Source organism: Callithrix jacchus, chromosome X (genome assembly GCF_049354715.1).
Source record: "Callithrix jacchus isolate 240 chromosome X, calJac240_pri, whole genome shotgun sequence".
NCBI lineage: Eukaryota > Metazoa > Chordata > Mammalia > Primates > Cebidae > Callithrix > Callithrix jacchus.
In genome coordinates, this window is record NC_133524.1 from 87,223,115 (window position 1) to 87,247,329 (window position 24,215).

The following is a 24,215-nucleotide window of genomic DNA, read 5'->3' on the forward strand; positions in this document are numbered from 1 at the left end:
TGGGTTGGGATGGCCCGAGAATTCGGTGTTAGGACAAGTCCAAGGTAAGTCACCTGGGTTTGGGCTATCTGAACTTTTGTGAGTGAGACCTGATATCCTCCACTATGGAGGAAGTTTAAAAGCTGAGTGGTGTGATAGATGGACAGGTTATGGGAGGGGCTACGGAGAAGGAGGTTATTGAAGTATTGGAGGAGGGTGCTAGGGGCAAGGGGAAGTTTAGGTCCTTGGTGAGGGCCTGTCTGAATATGTGGGAGCTCTCCTGGAACCCCTGTGGAAGTACAGACCATGTTAGTTGGGTGGATATGTGAGTATAAGGATTTGACCAAGTGAAAGCAAAAAGACTTTGGGATGTCCTATTTAAGGGAATAATGAAAATGGCATCCTTTAGTTCCAATACTGAGAAGAGTGTGATAGATGGAGGAATATGTGAGAGTAAATATATGGGTTAGGGACCACCAGATAAATTGGCACCATCACCTGGTTAACAACTCAGAGATCCTGGACCAAACAGTAGGACCCATCTGTCTTTTTCACAGCCATGATCAGGGTGTCGTGGGGAGAGTTGACAGGCTTGAGAATTTGAGCTTGTAAAAGTTTACAGATAATAGGTTTAAGGGCCCTGAAGCCAGCTGGATTAAGGGAATATTGAGACTGATGAAGGAAAATGGAGACTTTGGAGGGTTATTTTGACTGGGATGTGATGTGTGGCTATTGTCGGTCTAGAAACATTTTACACTTCAGGATTAACAGAAGGTAATAGGGCAGATAATGAGGATGAGGGGGAGGACAGGGAAGCATCTGCATGGTAGAGTAAAATAAAAAGGTAGAACTGGGCTGTTGAGGTGGCTCACGCCTGTAATCCCAGCACTTTGGGAGGCCGAGGTGGGCAGATCACGAGGTCACGAGATTGAGACCAGTCTGGCTAACATGCTGAAACCCCATCTCTACCAAAAAATGCAAAACATTAGCTGAGCCCGATGGCACATGCCTGTAGTCCCAGCTACTTGGGAGGCTGAGGCAGGAGAATTGCTTGAACCTGGGAAGCATAGGTTGCAGTGAGCCAAGACCACATCACTGCACTCCTGGGAGACAGAGTGAGACTCCAACTCAAAAATAAAAAAGGTAGAATTGCAGGAGGCAAGTTGTATGGAGGCCTGAAATTTACTTAGTATGTCCCTGCCCCAAAATAGGGGTAGGGCACTGAGGCATAACGAGGAAGGAGTGGGTTAAGGGGGTGTTGAATAGGTTGCATTATAGAGGACCAGTATGTTTGTGCCTAGAGGGGATTCCATTGACTCCTACCATAGAGATAGAAGAACTGAGGAAGAGTTCAGAATATTCTGGTAAAACTGAGTAATTAGCCCCCATATCCAACAGGAAATACATGGGTTTACCACTGACTGACAGTGTTACCCTGGGTTCCGAGGTGGTGATGGTATTGTGGGCAATGGATTCCAGGCTCCAGCAGTCTTCAGTTAGAGGTATCAAAGGGGGATGAAGACTTTTGCTGAGCACAGCCCGACTTTCACTATTACTTGATGCCACAGATGAGGTAAGGTTTTGAGAGTGGCCTGAAATTAGGGCAGGCCTTTGCTCAGTGACCCTGTTGGCTGTACTTCAAACAGATTTTTCAGCAGAGTTTGTTGCAAGGTTTAGGATTTCTGTATGCGTTGGGAACCCTGTTGTTCGGCAGCTGCCAGCATTTGGTATTTAACCTGGTCTCTTAAGCTTTTAGGTTTTCAGTTTTTCCTCTATATTGTTAAAGACCTTAAAGTCCACTTTGGGTAAGTCTCTTTTGGTGGTTCGAGGATCATCCTCCAGTTTTTTAAGTTCTTTTAATGTTTGGGACTGACTGGGAGATGAAGTGTAAATCGAGATAGATTCTGCCCTTATTGGTATTAAGGCTTAAAGTGGTATATTTAGTTATGGCCTCTGAAAGGTCGGAGGGGAAAAGAGCAGGAATGGCGTTTTTTATGCCAGTTAGGAGGAATGATGTCATATACCCTTGTTTCCGACTGTCTGCATAAGTTTCTTGATAATCCCAGTTGCGGTCAGTTCTGGGACAGCTAGGGTCCTTACTGGGTTATGGGCAGCATCTTGTTAGTGGAAGGTGTTTGCATGGACTTGGGTGGCCATCCAGATGTGCTTCCTGTTTTTCAGGGTGAAGGTGGAGGAGAGGATGACATATATGTCATGCCAGATAAGGTTATAAGATTGAGTGAAACGCAGAAGTTCCTGTGGGAAGAAGTGGGAACCTTGGAAAAGGAGCCTAGTCTCTTTTCAAGCTGGGAAATGTTGGCCAGGGAGAGGGGAACATGAATTCAGATTATGCCTTTGTCTCTGCCACCTCCCATAAAGGGAAGACTTTGGAGCCTTTGAACATGTGCCTGGCTTTTGTTGGAAAGCGGTTGGGTATGAGACATAGTTTGTTGGCTGAGTTGAAATTATGTGTGTGTGTGTGTGTGTGTGTGTGTGTGTGTGTGTGTGTATAATTACCTGAATTAAAGTATAGAGTGAAACAGGAAAGTTGAGGTATAGGAAGGCCAACAGATCTGGAGGCAATTGTTATTGAAGAGATAGTTTATTACTCACAGTTCCAAAGGGAGGGGACAAGCCATGGAAGTGAGGGGCACAGGAAAGCACTGAAGTTGGTCAGCCGGCAGAGGGAGAAAAGGACACTGTGAGAAGAGCCTTTTGGTGATTTGTATGGGAAATAACAGATGACACATGGTAAGCAGGCTGAGGATTGGCCCGTTTGAATAATTCCAGCAGGATCTGGGGCATAGAGACTGTCTCTATTGGCCTGGTGCCTGGTCCTGGGGTGCTTAGGGCAGGTGATTAGTGGTCCGGGGTATGAGAGCCTGATGAAAGAGATGGTTGGGGTGTGAGCTCTGGATTGGTTGGTTTGTATTTAAAAAACACAAACTGTTATTAAGGAGGAGAGTCAAGAAGAAAGGCAGGGAGCCAGGGCAAGATGACTTGAGCATATTATTTGGCTGCTCAGAACAAGGTAAGCCTGGCATATGCATACAGGGCAGATGTTTTGCTTCAAATTTGTAAAATATAGAACTGTGGCTGATACATTCCCCCCACCCCAACCTTACAATGCTGTTTCTTGTTTGGTGGTTTGGTTGCTTTGGTCACTGAAACCCAAGTATGAAATTAACCACAAGTGGTATCCTGCCACTTACTGGTTTGTTCTGAAAAATCATACACATTTTACGGTACATATTTATGTATTTGTTAAATGATTGTTGACTGCCTACTTATTGCACCTGTAGTTTTATTTGTTTTTTCACCAAGTGTGAATTACAAGAATAATTCAATTCTGAGAGAGTATTAATCTTTCCTTCTCTTTTGCCTTTTCTGTTGCCAAACACCTTTAACAACACACATAATGAAAGCCTTAATAAAACAGAATAAATTTTATGAGAAAAATTGTAACATAAAATAAGAAAAATAAATACCTCTCGTGTAACCGAAATATTTAATGGAAGAATTTCTATTTGGGGAAAAAAATACAGGGGATGTTCAGATATATAAGATTTAAATATAAGGTTTAGATAATAACTTCTAAACATTACAATTAATCACAACACCATTAATAAAAATCAGTCTAATCATAATGTATGATTAAAGGGAGCTTGAGGTAACGCCACACATTTGTTGTGAGAACCAAAACACATATGGCTTACCATTTACATTAATATGTCCGTATTTTGAGGCTGGTTTCACTAACATGACTTAACTACTTCAACTTCTTCCCAGGAAGAGAATAGTTGTAAATAACTTTATTGTTACTTTCAGGAACTTTCTCGAAACTCATTGGAAACGGCTCAGTTTTTAATGGATAACATCAAATAATAGTACCCTCTTTCACTCTCTGAGATAAAAATCTTCACCTGACTGTGTCTCCTAATTCATAACTATTACATAACCATTACCTAATCCTAATCAAGCCTGCACACTGAATAAATCATCTTAAACCAAACCCTAAAACCTCATAAATATTACAACACTATACCTCCCACTTCAGACACTACTAACAAACACTGTAGCCTCAATATCTTCATTCCTGGGTTTCGTTATCTGAGATAGTTTTTCAGCATTTTTTTGCCAATGCCTCCTAATGGGGGAATGAGAGATAAAAACTACAGGACCTCTGTCACATAACAACTCCATCCAAATCCCTGCACTAAGAGACTTGACCAAATTCTGCTATAGTTCTTAGCAGCCTAAGGCTACCCCAGATTACCCTAAGATTACCCAGCCCACTATTAATATGCCTGCCTGAGAAAACTTAAGGTTACTGAGAAAACTTAATATTGTTCTAGTCAGCACTTGATGATCGACCCTGGACCTCCCTTTCTTAAAGCATTTTCTAAAAAGCGCTTGCAATTGTGAACCCGTATTGCTTGCAACTCAGAATGATCTTTTTCAAGGACACAAGAGCCATTCCATTGAAATATAATCACCAAGAAAGATAGGGCCTCTCCCCTAGTCTCTGTGAGAGCATAGTATCGTAACTTCCATAACTGCCAGCAAGCAGACACAGCTGGCTGAATCATGTTTATGTTAACCACACCTTTGTACATTTTTGCTTTTGACTCAACTGAGCCCGCGCATTCCCTCCTCCCTCATACTCCCTTGAAAATGTTCAGTCATGCTTCCACAAATGGGAATGAAGCTCAGTTCTTTCTGCTGCTGTCTGTAGTTACTGAGTAAAATCTGTTTTTATCCCTTTTAACCCACATTTTTCTGTGTTTAATTTTGACAAGTGGAAACTTTGAAGAGACTTCTCTCCACTCAGACTTAGTCCCAGTTATGTGTCCACGCTTAACCCCCTCTCCTTCTGCTTCCCTCTGGCCCTGGGTTCATAAGACTGCAGGGGCTTTCTGTTTAGGGCCCCTCAGCAGGGAGAGGACCCTTTATATTTGCTGAGCCTCAACCAGTGCAAATGTCCATGAGAGAACATTTCATCTTTTCCTCTCTTATCTACACATTGCAGTAAGTGATCAAGCATAAATTGTTTCATTATTGACTTGCTTTAATTGTCTACTCCTCCCCGGATAGCTCAGCTATTTCCTGGCTCACCTGAGCTTCTGAAGGTGTTAATTGTAATTTTTCATTCTTTGAAAAACTAGTAATATGGGATATTTGTTGCCACATAACAAATTTTTTATGTATCTCCTTTTATGTATGTCTAAAATTCTGTACCGTATATTACTGAGAATAGAACGAGTTGTAAATTATATGCGATTTTAATTCCACTCAATAGTTCTCAATTTCATATCAAAAGTGTTACTCTCATTATACTTCCAGCAACAGTGAGTGAAAATTTCTAATTCTCCATGTTGTTATTAACTCTATGATCTATTTTTCAATATTTTTGTCAGTCTGATGGTTGTAAAATTATAAATAATTTTGTATTAATCTGTATTTACCAAATTATTAGTAATTTTTAGTATGCTCATGTTTCTTGGCCATTTTGATTTCCTCTTCTATGAAGTACTAGGCCATATATTTGACAATGATTTTGAGGTTGATTTTTCTTGACACCTTGAAATTTTTAAATATGTTTGCTAATATTTTTTCTGGTATACATTTCAAATATTTATTCCAGACTGTGGTTCATATCTGCTTAGCCTACATTTTGCCATTCAGAATTTATCAGCACTTTATGACTTGTGGTTTTTTGTGTTTAAGTTAATCTTTTAGTTGGTAGGCTGTTAATTGCTGCCTCAACTTCAGCCCTTGTTATTGGTCTATTCAGGGATTCAACTTCTTCCTGGTTTAGGCTTGGGAGTGGGGAAGCGTCCAAGGATTTATCCATTTCTTCCATGTTTACTGATTTATGTGCATACAGTTATTTGTAGTAATCTCTGATGGTAGTTTTTATTCCTGTGGAATCTGTGGTGATATCCCCTTTATCGTTTTTTTAATTGCATCTATTTGATTCTTCCCTCTTTTCTTTTTTATTAATCTGGGTGGTCTATTTTGTTGATCTTTTAAAAATAAATAAATAAATATTGTGGGGATGTTTTGTATACTATAGTATAATGAATACTTTAGAACATGGCTATATTTAGTGGAAAAAATATACTTAGACCTATTATATAGTCTAACTCTGATTATTATATATTCTGTAACTTACAATAAATAAAATGATATTCTGTTTGTCCACAATATGATAGTACTAAAACTATCATCAAATCTATCTTGATACTACATTACTTTTAAAGTGAACCTACAAGGTTAATTATATCTTATATTCCATGGGAGTATGAAGCACATCAGGAGAGAACTTGTATATTACAGAGTTTATTAACAATAATAGATTTAAGTAACTACTAGTTCAAGGCAAGACATTTATTTGGGTGGAAATGCATTTCATAAATTCAGAAGATTTATAAAGCAGTTAACTTAGCTTGGGAATCTGCTTGCTGACCTTAAAATAACTCCATTAATGTTGTTATAATAAACTCGTTATTTACATTTTCTTCTAGTCCACATTCAGAAAACTTCTTAATAGGTGTAATAATTTGTTTAACACAGTCGAATTTTTTAGTGAATATACACAAACCCAAAGAGAAATGTACTAGTCCTCAGTGAAGAAGTAAATTGCACAATAAGCTACAACACTGCAAAAGGAATCCCCAACCCTCTTTAAAAGGCCATTTCACATCATTAGTGCATAATTAAGTGAATCGGGGAGGTTTAGTAGTAAATGTATTTACTTTCAATTATCTTCAGGAAAACCGTCCAGATGATCATTTCCAAGCCCAGAGACTTCAGACAGAGCCTGTGAATAGTGCCTGCTGCTGTGAATCACAGGAATGCTTCAGTGAACTCATCTAGCCCTCTGTATTATACGTTAAACATTTAAGAGGAATATAGAAAAGGATGCTATACATAGCCTAATGTCCTGACAGTGTGTATCCCTGGGGCACTTCCTCTTATTCAGAAAACACTCCAGGAATCAGTGATGTATGAAAAAAGGAGGGCACTAAGAAACAGGGCAAAGGTGACAACTGAATAAAAGTTGCTGCAGGCTTTAACCTTAAAGTACTGAAGAAAAATATTTCTACTTAGCTTTGGTAGCAATACATATAACAGAAGGCTGAAGTCCAAAAATCCCTAGGGTATTTGGAGATATAGAAAGGCCAGATTAGGGGTCCTATCTTTTCCTTCCTTCAGTGTCAATTCTTTGTTAACTCTAGTAGTAACATTTGTGGCAAAATAGTGTCTAGTAGTAACATTTGTGGCAAAATCTTTGACTGACTAATTGAAACCTGTTACAGGGGATTGTAGCAAAGCACAAACCTAAATGCACATTGTCTTTGCCAAAAAGCTGTTCTAAAAATCTAGTTGTGGCTCTAGCTTGAATACATTCAAAGCCTACATCTGATTTCCAGCTCTGGAATTAATCCAGGTGTTTTAGTGTCAGCCTCATCTAGAGTTGTACCTTTAGAATCATTCATAGATTTCTTTAAACCGATAATAGAAAGGCAGAGAGACAAAAGAGAAATCTGTTTAAACAGAGAAAGAAATTCAGAACGAAATGTGTATTTTGTGTGTGTCTTCTTTTCCTCTGTTTCTGTTTGTTTTTACTGTCTTTCTCAACACTATTCCTATAGAACCTTCAACCCAGAAATTTCATATTCTTATGCTGACCTCTAAGTTTGCAGAGGCCGCATTTTACTCTTCGCAGACCTACCTTCCCACAGCAGTTTAAGTTTCCAAACTTGCCTTTGTGAAAATTATTCAGGACTAAAATTTTTTCATGTAGTTCCAAGTGTCTTCCCCATCTCTCTTGCCAAATCCAACCGCCCAACTCATGGCTTCTAAAACTAAAAGCTCAGTCTCATTGTTCCTCCTGCCTGAGCTATTTCTGCCACAGCCTCAGTTTTCCCATACTTTCATGAATTTAGTCAATGAACAATTCTCAAATCAAAACTCAACTCCGGCCCTTTTCGATCTATCTTATAAATTGTTAATGATCTCGCTCCACCCAGGACAGTCATCTCGAGCTTTCCTCAGTTCCCAAGGATTCAATAAGGGCTTGAGCTAAAGACTTTTCTTTGCTTTTTCTTTTTCCCTAGTTGTTGTGATCCTGTTTTCCTCGGGACATGGTTCTTATTGAATATTGTGATTTGACACATCACTCTAGGTTGTAGGTTGATGATTACCAATGGATAAATGTGCTCTCCCATTGTGACAAATATGTGTCAATAGGTACCTTTAAGAACTTAGAAATTTAATCCAAAAAAGATTATGATAATCTTAATTTATCAGACTAAATAGAAGAGGTCATTAAAGGCAAGGAATGGTCCATATTCAAAAATCATTCATGCTACCACTGTACCCGGTTTCTGTGTACTTATGCATTTATTCTAAGAATCTATCATCTATTTCAGTCTTCAATGAGAGATTCCCTCTAAGGAAGGAATAGCATTAAAAATCTAAAGCAGAGAAAATGAAGCCATGTCTTCACTGGAGCACCCTTGTTTCTCATTCTCAACTCTGAGGTATCTGCAATCTTTCCTTTTCCTCAGGGGAGTATTATCACATATGTAAGATTTAAAATACCTTATCACAGGTTTCTCATTGCTTTTACGACAAACATGGCATCAAGATTCATAATCAAGCCTGCTTATGAAGCGCATGCATTTAGTGTTTGATTGATCATGTCTTAAAATGAGCTACTTTTTATAAAATATTCTTTCTATATGGGTGTATTTTTAAAAATGGACTCATTAAAAGTTGGAAAGTTGTCTTTGTGTAATTTTATTATCTATATCATTAAGGTCCTTTTTTGCATTTAATTTGTTTGTTTGTTTGTTTTTCAGAGACAAGGTCTTACTTCATCACCCAGCTTGGAGTTCAGTGGCATAATTGCAGCTCACTGCAACCTTCACCTTCCAGGTTCAAGTGGTCTTCCCACCTCAGGCTCCCAAATATCTGGGACCACAGGTATGTACCACTATGCCCTGCTATAGAGATGAAATCTTACTATGCTTCTCAGGCTGGTCTCAAACTCCCAGGTTCAAGCCGTCCTCCTGTCTTGGCCTCCCAAAGTGCTGGGATTAGAGGTGTGAGCCATTGCAATCAACCTTCAATTCCTTTTTATTTCATCTTCTAAAATTATGTTTGACAGAGTAGGAGCATAGCTGTCTTGGACAAGCACTGCCATTTCAAAGTTCCCCTTGATCAAAAACTGCCTAAATCTAAAGGGCATCAGCCTAATAGCTAAAGTCAGCGTGGCCGTAAACCACAAATTACATCTCCAACCAGAAACATTCCAACCCTAAGATAAATCCCTCCCCAACCAGAGGGACACCCTCCCTGTTTGGGTGAGGCTTACAATGTGGGCCCCTCACCATCACAGGAGGAAATCTCTTCACTGCTGCTGCTGACAATAGAAGACTGAGGGTGTCCGGGATCCTTTGCCCTCACGTCCAGTGAGTCCACAGAAACTACAGTGATTGGGATCGTGTCTGGTAAGATTATTTCCTTCCTGTTGGATACTGGTGTGAGCCTATTGTAACTGAATATCAATTCCCATTAGAACACTCATCTGTTTCTGTTGTTGGCTTGAAAGGCATACAAGTAACCCCATACAAAACACTGCCACTATACTGCACATTTGAGGGAATCACCCCCACTCACTCTCTCTTGGTCATTCCCCACTGTCCCATTCCTTTACTAGGAAGGGACATCTTACACAAACTAGGGGGAATCATTTATTTATTAGCCCTACATCGAAGCCACCCATACTTATTATTACGTCAAGAACAAAACCCCTCCTCAGAAACTCCACGGCAAATTGACTTAAATCCCAAATTCCTCAGCCAGCTAAATCCCCTTGTATGGAAGACTGACTCCTCCATAATAGCTACTCTTCATTCTCCAAATCAAATTTCACTGAAGGACTCTAAGTGCTACATAGTGGTCCCATCATATCCCCTCAACCCTAATGGATTATGGGGAATCAAGCCCATCATCTCCTGACTTTTGGCCGTCAATATTTTAATCCCCATCCATTCTCCACACATTACCCCTATTCTCCCTTTAAAAACCTGGATGGTTCCTATAGACTGGTTCAGGATTTGCAACAAATCAGCTCCTCCATTGTTCCTGTTTCTCCTGTTCTCTCAAACCCTTATGCCTCCTATCATGAATTCTTCCCAACAGTAGCCATTTCTCTATATTAGACCTCAAGGATACCTTTTTTACTATTTCTTTACATCCTTCCTCTGAAAACCTATTTGCTTTCACTTGGACTGACCCTGACACAGCTACTCCCAACAACTCACCTGGACTATCGCCTCCCACGAGTTTGGAGACAGCCCTCACTATTTCAGTCAGGCACTTCAATTAGATCTTTCCCAACTACCTCTACCACCTAGCATTTTGCTTCAATTCATAGATGATTTACTTCTTTACAGCCCTTCTCTAGGACATTATATTCAACATACCACCAGGCTTTAAATTTTTTGGCTGAATCCAGGTACTGGGTACCGAAAGGAAGGCCCAATTAACCTCTCCAAAAGTCTCATACCTACAATTAATCATAACTCCAAATAACTGAGAAATTTCACCCAGACAAAAGCAAGACATTCAACAAATCTCATTTCCTGAAACCAAAAGAGACTTACTGTCTTTCCTCGAGTTAGGGAAATATTTCTAATAGCAATTTTTGCTATTACCGCTAAACCCTTTTATGAACACACAAAAGAAAATCTTGACTAACCACTCATTTCAACTTCAGACCTTTACCATGCTTTCTCTCATCTAAAATGTGCGTTATTACGGGCCCCTGCATTAGGCCTTCCAACCCCCCTGAGACTCTTTCATCTATATTTACACATTTCTCATAATCAGGCCCTTTGACTATTAGCCCCACCCATGGGACATTCCCTCCAACAATTGGCATACTTTTCAAAACAACTAGATCCCATTTACAAAAGCTGGCCCCTTTGCTTAAAAATTTTGGCCACAGCATCTCTGATTATCCCAGAGGCACAAAAATTCACGTACTTCGAATCCCTTCAGGTATTTTCTTCTCACAGTCTGAAAGATAAGTCTCAGCCATAAAGCACTCGCCTCCATCTCATCCTTTCATGTGCAAGCCTTACGTTCAACTCTCCTTCAACCCTCTGTCTCTCTTCATAGATGCTTCCCCCCAATCCCACCATTCTTTTTTTCTAAACATCAATTTTGTACCATGGACAACACTCATGTTCTGATTTAATTGAAAGGTCTCTCACCATGTCTCACCACCTTACTTCCACTCACATAAGGGGAGCTCCGGATTGGTTTATAGGTGGTAGTGGATCATAAAACCCTCCCCTCCAAGCAGAATATGCCATCATTGAAGGATGTCATGATAATACGCACTCTAGAAGAGTCACAGAGGCTGCCCCCTTGCCCTTGGGCACATCCTCCCAACCAGCAGAATTAGTTGCCCTAATAAGAGCACTAACCCTAGCAAAAAGAACACACAAGTTAAATATACACCAATTCTAAGTATGCCAATAACATCATCCATTCCAATGCCCAAATTTGGAGTGAGTAGGGCTACCTCGTGGCTAAGAGAACTCCTATCATTAATGAAAAATTAATCCATTATTTACTAAAGGCAGCCTTACTTCTAGAAAAGTTTGCAGTTATCCATTGCAAAGAACATAAATGAGTAAAAGCCACATTTCTGTAGGGAATTGTAAGGCTGATTATTGGGCAAAACATGCCTCAACCAATCATTCAATCCCCCAATACGATTTCTCCTCATACAACATATTCCCTCCTTTATCCAGAATACCAAATACAACTAGTCATGGCAAGGACACAATTCAAACCCCCACGCTAGTTCATACAAAACAAATTAGTCATACCTGACCCTGAAGAAACAACTCTTTTATGGCACATTCACAACCTCTTCCACACTAGCCGTTCCCCTCCAAAAAGTTTTGTAAGTTCACATATACACATAATCCCAGATATAAAGGAACAGCTAAAAGCCATTCCAATAAATGTTCTATTTGCCAAAAAGCTTCACCCCATCCAACACTAGACCCCTTTCTTTCCCAACCCATCAAGCTAGGGGACACTTTCCAGGTGAGCACTGGCAAATTGATTTTACCCATAAAAAGTAAACACGGTTTGATTTCTTCTACTTCTGGTCGTTACATTTTAGGGATAGGTTGAGGCTTTTCCCACAACCAACAAACGGGCTTCTACTGTCACCTCCAAATTAATAACAGAAATTATACCCATGTTTGAGGTGCCTCTTTCTCTTCAATCCAATAGTGGTCCTGAATTCATCTCTCAGATTTCTCAAACACTTGCACAAGCTCTACGAATCACCCAGAAGCCACACATCCTCCATCAACCTCAATCTTCATGAAAGGTTGAAAAACTAAATGTCATTCTAAAAACACCCTTACTGGATACTCACTCCAAATGCATAAAGACTGGGTTATACTTTTAATTTTGGCCCTTCTAAAAATTCAGGCACTCCCAGGTAAACCCGTAGTGATCAGCACATTTGAACTCATGTATGGGAGATCACTTGCCCACTTCATTCCTCCTCAGGGTCAAGCCACGCCTCTACCAACTGCTCTTGTTTCCCCTCTACTACACACCATCCGCCATTTCATTTAGGAATATATTGACAAATACCTGCCACAACCTGTCACCAACTCCTCTAATGCCTTCCTACAGCCAGGAGCCTGGGTCCTGGTTAAAGATTCCAGTCCTACCCACCATTTCACCCTCACACCTAAATGGAAAGGACCTTACCAAATCATCCTTACCAAACCCATGGCAGCAAAACTCCAGGGACTCACCAACTGGATTAATTATAATTTTCTCAAGAAAACAGACTTCCCTTTGCCACATATAAAAAAAAAACCAAATCTAAAACTTCTGCCTTCTCTTGTGTCTCCACAGGACCCACTTCCCATCATCTCACCCAAATTCTGGAGGAAAAGGAAGAGAAATCCACAAAGTTGCTTGTGTCTCTTTCTCTCCCAAACTTTCATGACTTCCTAGCCAACCTTGTTACAGACCTTCAGCAGTACCCTTACAGAACTCCCATTATATATCCTGATTAGTTCCTTACTATTCTATGGGACAAATGGCTTCAAGGAACTTTCCAGGACTTTCCTCCTACCCAAATAAACTTTTTCTCTTTTTGCTTGTTTCTTTCAATATAAATGCCCTAAGTACGTCAGCCACACCAATTCAGCCACCCCTCACTGCTCTCAAGCTAGAATACTCTATAGACCTTACACAATGCCTTTTGCTGCAAGCTAACTCTTCCTCTGCTCTGGAATGCTGGAACCACTTATCACTGTCTTCCTCAGCTTACGAAGCCTTTCCTGTACCTCTTCATGACCTTTTAACAGGACGCATAACCCTAATTTATAAACTCCAAAAAGGAGCTTCCTTTTTTGAAAGAGCTGACACTCTGCTTGGTGATTATCCCACTTCCAGAGCCAATCAGGCTAACAAATTGTTTCAAACCTATTACAACTCTCTACAGTCCTTCAAGCCCCAAAGCCCTCTCATTGAAGGGCCTATAACTAAACACACCCCACTTTTACAACAAGCCTCACTTTGCTTTTCAGCCTCTGAGGGAAATTTCCCTGTAGGATCCTTAACACCTAACCAGTGCAATCGCACTATCATTATTAAACACCCTTCTGACCATCAAACTAACCGAGTTGACTACCAAGTATCACCTGAAGCAAATGGAGCGTTTCTGCACTCGGCTCGTTTCACGGCTTCTCCCTCAACCAATGCCTCTGGCCTAACTTGTGCTGTCCCTGGTGTACACCTTTTTCCGTGGTTCAATGTCAATGGTACAACATCTGATCACATTAAATGTGTAAAAAATAATTCTTTCTATATCTCTACCATAGTAGGTGTCTCCCTGGCCTCCTCCTTGTCCATCTGGAGTAATGAACCACAGGAAAGAAAAAACACCCCAACTTTAACTCACTTATTCTCTTTCCATATCTCTGCCTGTATTTATGACAAAGGTTCAATTTTTCTGTGTGGCACCAACACATATCTTTGTCTCCCCACAAACTGGACTGGAACCTGTACCCTAGTTTATCTCTCTCTCTCCATTGGACTAGTTCCTCCTAATCAACCCTTGCCTATTCGTCTGTCCAACATCTTAGGAAAAGAAGGACCATCCATGTCAATCCCTTAATGGCCACCTTGGGTATAACCCCCAGAATTGGATTGGAAGCAGGCAGATTAGTCACCTCCTTAACATATTTTAAGATTCTTTCAACAGAGCTACAGGGATCTTTAGAAGATATAGCCCACAGCCTTATAAGAGTACAAGACCAAATAGACTCCTTGGCTGATGTATTCCTCCAAAGCAGATGGGGGCTAGATCTTATAATGGCTGAAAAAGGGGACGTCTGCCTCTCATTGGGTGAGGAATGTTGTTTCTATCTCAACCAATCAGGCCTAGTAAGAGACACTGCTGAAAAACTTAAAAAAAAAAAAAGGTGGTGTGGGGGTGGCACTAAAAAGCTAAGGAAATACCAGAACAACCAAATAAATTCTTGATTTGGGAACAAAATCATAACATGGGTCATCCCATTCCTGAACCCTCTTCTAATAATATACCAAGGACTAATGTCCTTACCATGCCTAATTAACCATTTTCAAAGATTTTAACTGACAGGATTATTGCCATTTCACAGACAACTATCCAAAAACATCTCCAGAGGGCATTACTCCTACAGTCAATCCAAGACCAGAAAACTCTCTGTCCCCCCATCAGCAGGAAGTAGTCAGAAGGAGCACACCAACACTCATCTTTTTTATAACTGTAGCGTCTGGATTGACAGCAGGAGCATTGCCATCTTGGACAATCACTGCCATTTTAAAGTTCCCCTTGATTAAAAACTGCCTAAATCCAAAGGGTATCAGCCTAATAGCTAAAGTCAGCATCACCATAAATCACAAATGATACCTCTAACCAGAAACATTCAAACCCTAAGATAAACCCCTCTCCAACCAGAGATGTCAGCCCCAAGATAACATTCCCTCCAACCAGAGACAGTCCAACCCTGCAATAAACTTCTCTACACAGAAACATGCCAGGCCTGTGATAAGCTCTCTCATCCTAAAACCCTTAAATACTCTTAGTCTGTAAGAGAGAATGCTCCTGACTGAAATTGGCCAGAAGCCCCTCTCAGGGTTATTCTCCAAGATAAACCTGTGTTTGACAGTTGAGCTGCTTTTCTTGTTTTTTTTCTTCCTCTTTATTTAACTCTTACAATGTTTACTATTACTACAGGGAAATTTCAACCCTTCGTTTCATGTAACTTTCCTGCCTCAGCAAGTATTGAATAGCATGTTCTATTAAGTTACTTCATGGTATATGGTAGTTTTAAAAATAAGAATGGGGCTGGGCGTGGTGGCTCAAGTCTGTAATCTCAGCACTTTGGGAGGCCGAGGCGGGTGGATCATGAGGTCAAGAGATCGAGACCATCCTGGTCAACATGGTGAAACCCCGTCTCTACTAAAAATATAAAAAATTAGCTGGGCATGGTGGCACGTGCCTGTAATCCCAGCTATTCAGGAGGCTGAGGCAGGAGAATTGCCTGAACCCAGGAGGCAGAGGTTGCGGTGAGCCGAGATCGCGCCATTGCATTTCAGCCTGGGTAACAAGAGTGAAACTCTGTCTCAAAAAAATAAATAAATAAAAATAAAAAAATAAGAATGGATATTGTCAAGTCAAAGTTTAAAAGTAGATAGTTTATAAAAAATTATAAATAAATTATGAAAAATGCTCTGAGCTGTAAACCACCTTAAAAATTATTTGAAGTTTATATTCTCACAAATAATGTTCTAATTCCACTAGTCTTTTCTGGTGACAGATAACAATGAGAATTTACTCTTTTGTCATTTCAGAGATGAACTAGTCTCTTGATAGCTACCAAATTCTCAGTTAAAAATGCAAATAGCTATCATTGCTATTGCCAGTGGAATGTGTAAACGTCTATTCCCACTACATTAACTGGTTTGAAAATATTCCTTGATGTTATTCTTTGAAACAGCTTTAGTAACTGGTTTTTTGATTGAATTAGAACACTTACTTTCATAGTAATATTTTATTGAATTACACTTTTTCTCACTAAAAATGTCTTACTGATGCGTTTTTAATGGCCAGAAAACACATTCATTGTTTACTTTTAGACTGTGATCAAACTATGTGCCAGTGATAAAATACTGATTTATAGTTTCAACTTCTCTTGAGGGAGGCAAATGTCAGTTCCTACCTAGGCTTATTATAACACTATCTCTGATACTTTATATACAATTCAGAAATAAAAATATGCTTGTATTTTGGAGAAGAAAAGGACAAGAAAAATCAAATACTGCATAACAATCGACCTTGTATAGATGATATTTCAAAAAATAACATTATCAGCATGGGCAACATAGTGAGACACAGTCTCTACAATTAAAAAAAATATTATTAGCTGGGCATAGTGTGGTACATACTTGTAGTCCCAACTACTCAGGAGACTGAATGGGAGGATCATTTGATTGCCATTATTACACCACTACACTCCAGCATGAGTGAAAGAGAGAAACTGTATTTCACAAAATATATAAAATAACAATAAAAGATACTTTACTACTTGGGATAAATTCTTTTGCAGTGGAAAATCTAATGACATTGTTCATCAAATTATCTATAAGATGAATGACATAATTAATAACTTTTGCCATGATATATTTTTAAAAATATTTTTCATAAAATATCAAAATAAAAAATTGTGGTCATTTTCTAAAATCACTTTGAGAATACTGAAATTAACTGGGTCAGTGTTGAAATGAAAACACTATAGATAAGTAATATTTGTAAAGGGCTCCAAATATTTTAATCTCTTGAGTATATTTGTTTTTGAAGTTTATTGAAAAAAAAAGTTTGGGCAATCAGGCAAGAAAAAGAAATAAAGGGTATTCAATTAAGAAAAGAGGAAGTCAAATTGTCTCTATTTGCAGACAACATGATTGTTTATTTAGAAGACTCCATCATCTCAGCCCAAAATCTCCTCAAGCTAATAAGCACCTTTAGCAAATTCTCAAGATACAAAATAAATGTGCAAAAATCACATGCATTCCTATATACCAAAAACAGACAAACAGAGAGCAAAATTATGAGTGAATTCCCATTCACAATTTCTACAAAAAGTATAAAATACCTAGGAATACAACTAACAAGGGATGTGAAGGATCTCTGCAAGGAGAACTACAAACCACTGCTTAAGGAAATAAGAGAAGACACAAACAGATGGAAGAACATTCCATGCTCATGGTTAGGAAGAATCAATGTCATGAAAATGGTCATACTGCCCAGAGTAATTTATAGATTCAATGCTATCCCCATCAAGCTACTATTGACTTTCTTCACACAATTGGAAAATCCACTTTAAACTTTATATGGAACCAAAAGAGAGCCTGCATAGCCAAGACAATCCTAAGTAAAAAGAACAAAGGTGGAGGCATCATGCCACCTGACTTCAAACTATACTACAAAGCTACAGTAATCAAAACAGCATGTAGTATACTTCAAGCTACACTACAAAGCTGCAGTTATCAAAACAGAGATATAGACCAATGGAACAGAATAGAGGCCTTGGAAGTAATACCACACATCTACAATGATCTGACCTTTGACAAACCTGACAAAAACAAGCAATGTGGAAAGGATTCCCCATTTAATAAATGGTGTTGGGAAAACAGGCTAACCATATGCAGAAAGTTGAAACTAGATCCCTTCCTTACACCTTATACAAAATTTAACTGCAGATGGATTAAAGGTTTAAACATAAGAACTAATACCATACGGTGGCTCACACTTTAATCCCAGCACTTTGGGAGGCTGAGGCGGGTGGATCACGAGGTCAAGAGATCGAGACCATCCTGATCAACAAGGTGAAACACCATCCCTACTAAAAATACAAAAATTAGCTGGGCATGGTGGCACATGCCTGTAGTCCCAGCTAGTCGGGAGGCTGAGGCAGGAGAATTGCTTGAACCCAGGAGGCGGAGGTTGCAGTGAGCCGAGATTGCGCCATTGCACTCCAGCCTGGGTAACAAGAGTGAAACTCCATCTCAAAAAAACAAAAAACAAAAAAATAAACAAAAAAGAACTAACACCATAAAAACCCTAGAAGAAAACCTAGGCAATGCCATTCAGAACATAGGCATGGGCAAGGACTTCATGACTAAAACACCAAAAGCTACAAAAGCCAAAATGGACAAATGGGATTGCATTAAACTTAAGAGCTCTGCACTGCAAAAGAAACTATCATTAGCATGAACCAGCAACTAACAGAATGGGAAAAATTTTTTGCAATCTACCCATCTGACAAAAAGCTAATAACCAGACTCTATAAAGAACTTAAACAAATTTACAATTTAAAAAATCCGATCAAAAAGGGTGAAGGATATGAATAGACACTTCTCAAAAGAAGACATTTATACAGCCAATACATATATGAAAAAAAGCTCATCATCACTGGTCATTAGAGAAATGCAAATCAAAACCACATTGAGATACTCTCTCATGTCCATGAGAATGGCAATCATTAAAAAATCTGGAGACAGCAGATGCTGGAGAGGATGTGGAGAAATAGGAAGGCTTTTACACCATTGGTGGGAGTGTAAATTAATTCAACCATTGTGGAAGACAGTGTGGCAATTCTTCAAGGATCTAGAAATAAAAATTCCATTTGACCCAGCAATGCCATTACTGAGTATATACCCAAAGGATTATAAAACATTCTATTATAAAGACACATGCACATGTATGTTTATTGTGGTACTGTTTGCAATAGAAAAGACTTGGAACCAACCCAAATGTCCACCAGTGATAGACTGGATAAAGAAAATGTGGCACATATACACATAAACACCAAAAGCAATGGCAGCAAAAGCCAAAAGAGACAAATGGGATTTAATTAAACTAAAGAGATTCTGCACAGCAAAAGAAACTATCATTAAAGTGAACTGGCAACCAACAGATGATGGGGGATGGATGTAGCAAACAACCATGGCACATGTATACCTATGTAACAAACCTGCATGTTCTGCATAGCTATGCAGAACATACTATGCAGCCATAAAAAAGGATAAGTTCATGTCCTTTGCAGGGACATGGATAAAGCTAGAAACCACCATTCTCAGCAAACTGACACAAGAACGGAAACCAAACACCACATGTTCTCACTCATAAGCGGGTGTTGAGCAATGAAAACACATCGACACAGGGAGGGAAACATCACACACTGGAGCTTGTCGGGCGGTGGTGGGGCAAGGGGAGGTATAGCAAGGGGTGGGGTATTGGGGAGGGCTAACATTAGGAGAAATACCTAATCTAGATAACAGGGGGATGGATGCAGCAAACCACCATGGCACACGTATTCCTATGTAACAAACCTACATGTTCTGCACATGTACCCCAGAAATTAAAGTATAATAAAAAAAAAAGAAAATTCAAAGTTCAAATAGCAATGCTTTTCATTGTGATATATAAAAATTATACATCTTTGTTATATATAAATATTGCACTTTTCAATGCTTTCTGAGTTACAATTTTTTTATAAAGGTCATATAAAATATCACAAAAAGTCTGATTTTTAGTGAAAAAAGTGTCTTAAAACTGATTATTTGATGTTTCATTTCAAAGAAAAACGAAGAAAGATATATTTCATAACAAATGTGTTGGTTTTTTTTACTCAAAAATATTGTTTGTTTTATGAAATATTTCAGCAGTTAAAATGCATTGGGAATTGGGTGCAAATGTTGTATAATATGTTTGTTAATTATTAATCTTGATTTCTAATTGCCAAATTTTTCAAATTGATGGTGTTTTGTAACGACACAAAGACACATTTGGAGGAGTAACTTTATGAAACACTTTCTAAAAATTAAGTCATTTCTATGTATGTAAATTCAGAAAGAATTATGTTTTTTTTTAGTGCTACATACATTTTAAAACATTTTTATTACTGTAAGCCTGGCTACATTAGGGTAGTTACACAAGGCTTCAAGAAGGGGGAAATTCCATTAAAATCATAAACCATTGTATGGTGTATGTGTAATTATAATAACAATAATCCCAATTCTTAATGCATTGTACATCCATAGTTAACGGACTATACAAAGAAGTAGTTCTAACCACCAAGCTCACAAATTCTTGCACCTCTCTCCACGTCTACTAGCAACACAAGCTTAGCCTTTTGTTTACTAGGGTTACGGCAATAGCCTTGTAGCTGGTTTCCCTATGTTCAATCGAGTGGAAGCTCCTTAATTTGTTGCTTTAATTATTTGATTAATGCCAGCCACCGCCTTTACAAGTTCCCTGAGAGCAGGAACCAAACTGTTTTTGCTCAATATTGTATCTTAGTGTCTGGCACATGGCAAACACTCAATAAGTATTTGCTTGATAAATGAAACAAAGTACAAAATAAATAAACTAGAAAATACAGCACAAAACATTCATAATGTGGTTTTTCTGGTAGAATGATATCTAGATATTTTAATTGCTTTTCTAAATTTTGAAAATAAATTAACAATGATATTTTATTTGTTTTATAAGAATAAAATAAAGGTTTTTATCTTATAAACTACTTAACTTTTCTTAACAATTAACATTTACCATTTGTGAATTTTCTGTTGAAATTTATTGGTTCTTTAGGGAAAATCAGTTAGTATATTCATGGCAAATTATTGCCAGCAATTTCATCCTTCTCATTTGTCTTAAAATTAGTTATTTCAGAATAGGAGTCACTGCCATCCAGGATCCAATGATTTTCCCACCTTGGCCCCACAGGTAGCGGGGACTATGGGCATGCGCCACCACACTCGGCTAATTTTTGTACTTTTTCATAGAGATGGGGTTTCACTATGTTACCCAGGCTGGTCTCGAACTCCTGGGCTCATGAGATCCACCTGGCTTGGCCTCTCAAAATGCTAGTATTACCGGCATGAGCCATCATGCCCAGATAATATTTCCTCCTTTTTATTGCTCTTCTGGAAGGCTTTTCAGATCTAATATGCTTACTTTATTGAGGAAACAAGAGTAAAAATAAAGAAGAATTATACACTATATCTTGGAAAGAGAGATACCACTGATTTTACAAAGGGAAGCTTCTTTATGATGTTGATCCTCAACCTTCCTTCCTTGTAGAAAGCTAAACAGGACAAAGGTTACTGTCATCACAAAGTAGTCTAGATACAATAATTTCCAGAGCCCTGGGCTTGATGCAAATTAATAAAACAGAGTCAATCATCTTATAACTAATTATACTTGAGCTTATTTTCCTCAATTGCCTTTTTTGTGTCAAAATCAGGTCATGTAGATTAATTTCATGATCTATTTGAACATACAAACTTGTTTCATAACTAAATGAGCTGACTTTGATGTATTTGTCTTATTATTTCAAAATATCTGGTTAGATCATGTTTCCTACTTTATATGCTGCCTTTCTAGGCCAGACTGACTAATATACTGTATTAGAAATGGAGGCAGTCTGAATTTCAATGAAAAAGTAATGAATGTTATGCAACAAACCTGTATATTATTGGATATGTAGAAAGGTTAAGAATACTGAGACGTATACTTACATCCATACCCTGGTTTATTATATGAAACTAAATTAAATTGTTTCAAAATTTTGCTAGCGATTCTAAGAATAATATCCTTATGTTAATGTTGAAAACAATTGCATTTTTTATTGTTCCGTTCATCAGCTTTGTGGCATAGTTTTGAATCCAAGACACCTTGCAGAGCAATACTTTGCTTTTCACTATTTGAAGAGATACAAGTATAAAGTATATTTTCATCTTAATCAGAGGTGGTTATAGTTTTTTAAAAAATACAGTGTCTGATCAGGAAAGGATGCTACCACTGGTAGAATTTTTTAAAAACGTAATTTTTTAAAAGTTATTTTCTATGACATATCATACTGTAACACTGAGATTCATAATAACCCACTTGGCTATGAGGATAAACATAATTAACAAATCCTTCTTCATTACACATGTAGAATTTTTACTTCAGCCTAATTTCCACGGTAATTAGTTTATGTCTTTATTAAAGAGATTCTCTGAAAAAGTTAAAATTCAATTGTTTCATAAGTAGCCAACTAGAGGATTTATTTTTCCCAAGAGAAGCAAGCCAATAAAATTAAAATTATTCAAGATTATCCGAAGGGACAATTTCCAGATGTACATTCCATCTGCAACCAAATCCTTCTGAGGATGGCAACAGTAAAGCAGGTCTCACTCCAGAGAATGTAACCCTTGTTGCGTTTGGACATTTAGACAAGGCCTTGTGTTTGTTTCCTTGTTTCTTTGATTTTATGGAAAAGGCTTTTCATCTTTTTAAACTTGTTTCTGTCAAGCAGAAAATTATTAGGTTTTCAAAGGAAATTTTACCTACCTAATTACTTTTAACAAATTCAAATTCTGATTGCACATATGAAGATATACGATATACTGTGAAAAATTTTCTGTTTTGCTTTAGAAAGTACTAATATCAGAAATGCATTTTCATGTGCTTTTACTGAGATATTAGTTTTTTACAAAACAGTAAAAATATTGGATTCTAGTAGAAATGGCAAAATTTCCCCATTCATTTATATATACATGTAAAAATTTAAATCACCATGAAGCATTTATATCATCATTTTAAGTAGATAAAATTTATTCTAGAAGACACTCATTCCCACAAGCTGCCAAGTAATTTTATATAATAGTTTTATGTATAATCAATCGTTTGTACAGCTTTCACATAAATTGATCATCCTAATCACAATGGAAGTTTACATATTTTTTTTAAATTATTATTTATTTCATTTTCCAAGATGACAAATTGGAGGCAGTGTAAGCAAGACTCTCCCACTTGGAAAGACAAAATACTGTGTAGATATCCACACTGTGAACTCTCTTTCCAAGAAGAAATGCAGAAACTTAATGGGAAAAGTGAAATCCATCAATTCTCTGAAAGAAGCTGCATGCTGCAGCCTACACTATGAGCCAGGTAAAAAAGTCTAAGTTCCCAGAATGTGAGGGGGAGAGAGACTACCTTCAGGATATACACTCCCACCAGGGAACCTGGAAATCCCAACCACAGGAAAAGCCTTCACACTACACAGAGCTGGTACTGATTTAGGGAGCAGTGAGGAATGGGAAGAGCCTTGTGTGAGACCTCGTGGAAGTCTTCCAATTAACTCAGGGCAACATTTTCAGATTGAAAGAACCTCCCCTCTGAATTTTGTGAAATAGCTATTTCCCAGGGAGGCTTCTGTTCTGGGGCAGTCTTAGTTCTGAGTGTAGATATCGTGGAATTTAGCTTGTGGTTGTTAGTGGAAATCTACAGGTGTGAGATCTACCTTGCCAAGATCATGGGATCGGGGTGGGGCTCACTGATGCCTGCTATGCCACTCTTCTTGCACAAACTCTTCTGTGCAGTAGAGGTAGCTTTGCTCCACTCTGGAACATTACATCAGTGGTGAGGTAACTGTCCTTCAGCTCCCACAGTGGCTGCAGATTGCCCCTCATATGGAGAGCCAGAGCATGAATCTATCTAACCCAACCCCCTCTTAATTTTGCCCCGTTACCCATACTGATAGCCTAACACAAATGACAGAAATTTTGGGAGCTTTTTGTCCCCATCACCTGAGAAACCAGATTACCTCCTTTGGGTAACATAAGGCAAGCACAAATCTCACACTGCTACTGCAGTTGATGCTCCTTTGCAAGTACAACCTCCTAGCTGGAGGTCAATCAACACAGTCCACGAAAGCACTTTCAGGCAGATAACATTGCATCTAGGAAGGAGAAAACTCATACGTGATATCAGCTATCACCATTGCCTGCACCAGCCTGACTAGCCAGAAGGCCCTGATTCTGTCTGTCTGACCAGTTTATTAATACTACAACTGGCATTTGAGAAAGCCAACTCACTAAGGCTATCTATAGCCAAGAAATCTCAATGAGTCTACGTTACTGCTCTGCCAACTGTATCAGAACTAGTGCTGGTACTCGCTCCTGGGAGACTTGATGACAAATCATATCTCTGAATCCCTTGCAGACGTTTCCCAGCACCAACCTGGAATGTGGCAGACCTATTAGGCAGCTGGGCCCGGAGGAGCAATGGCATTCAC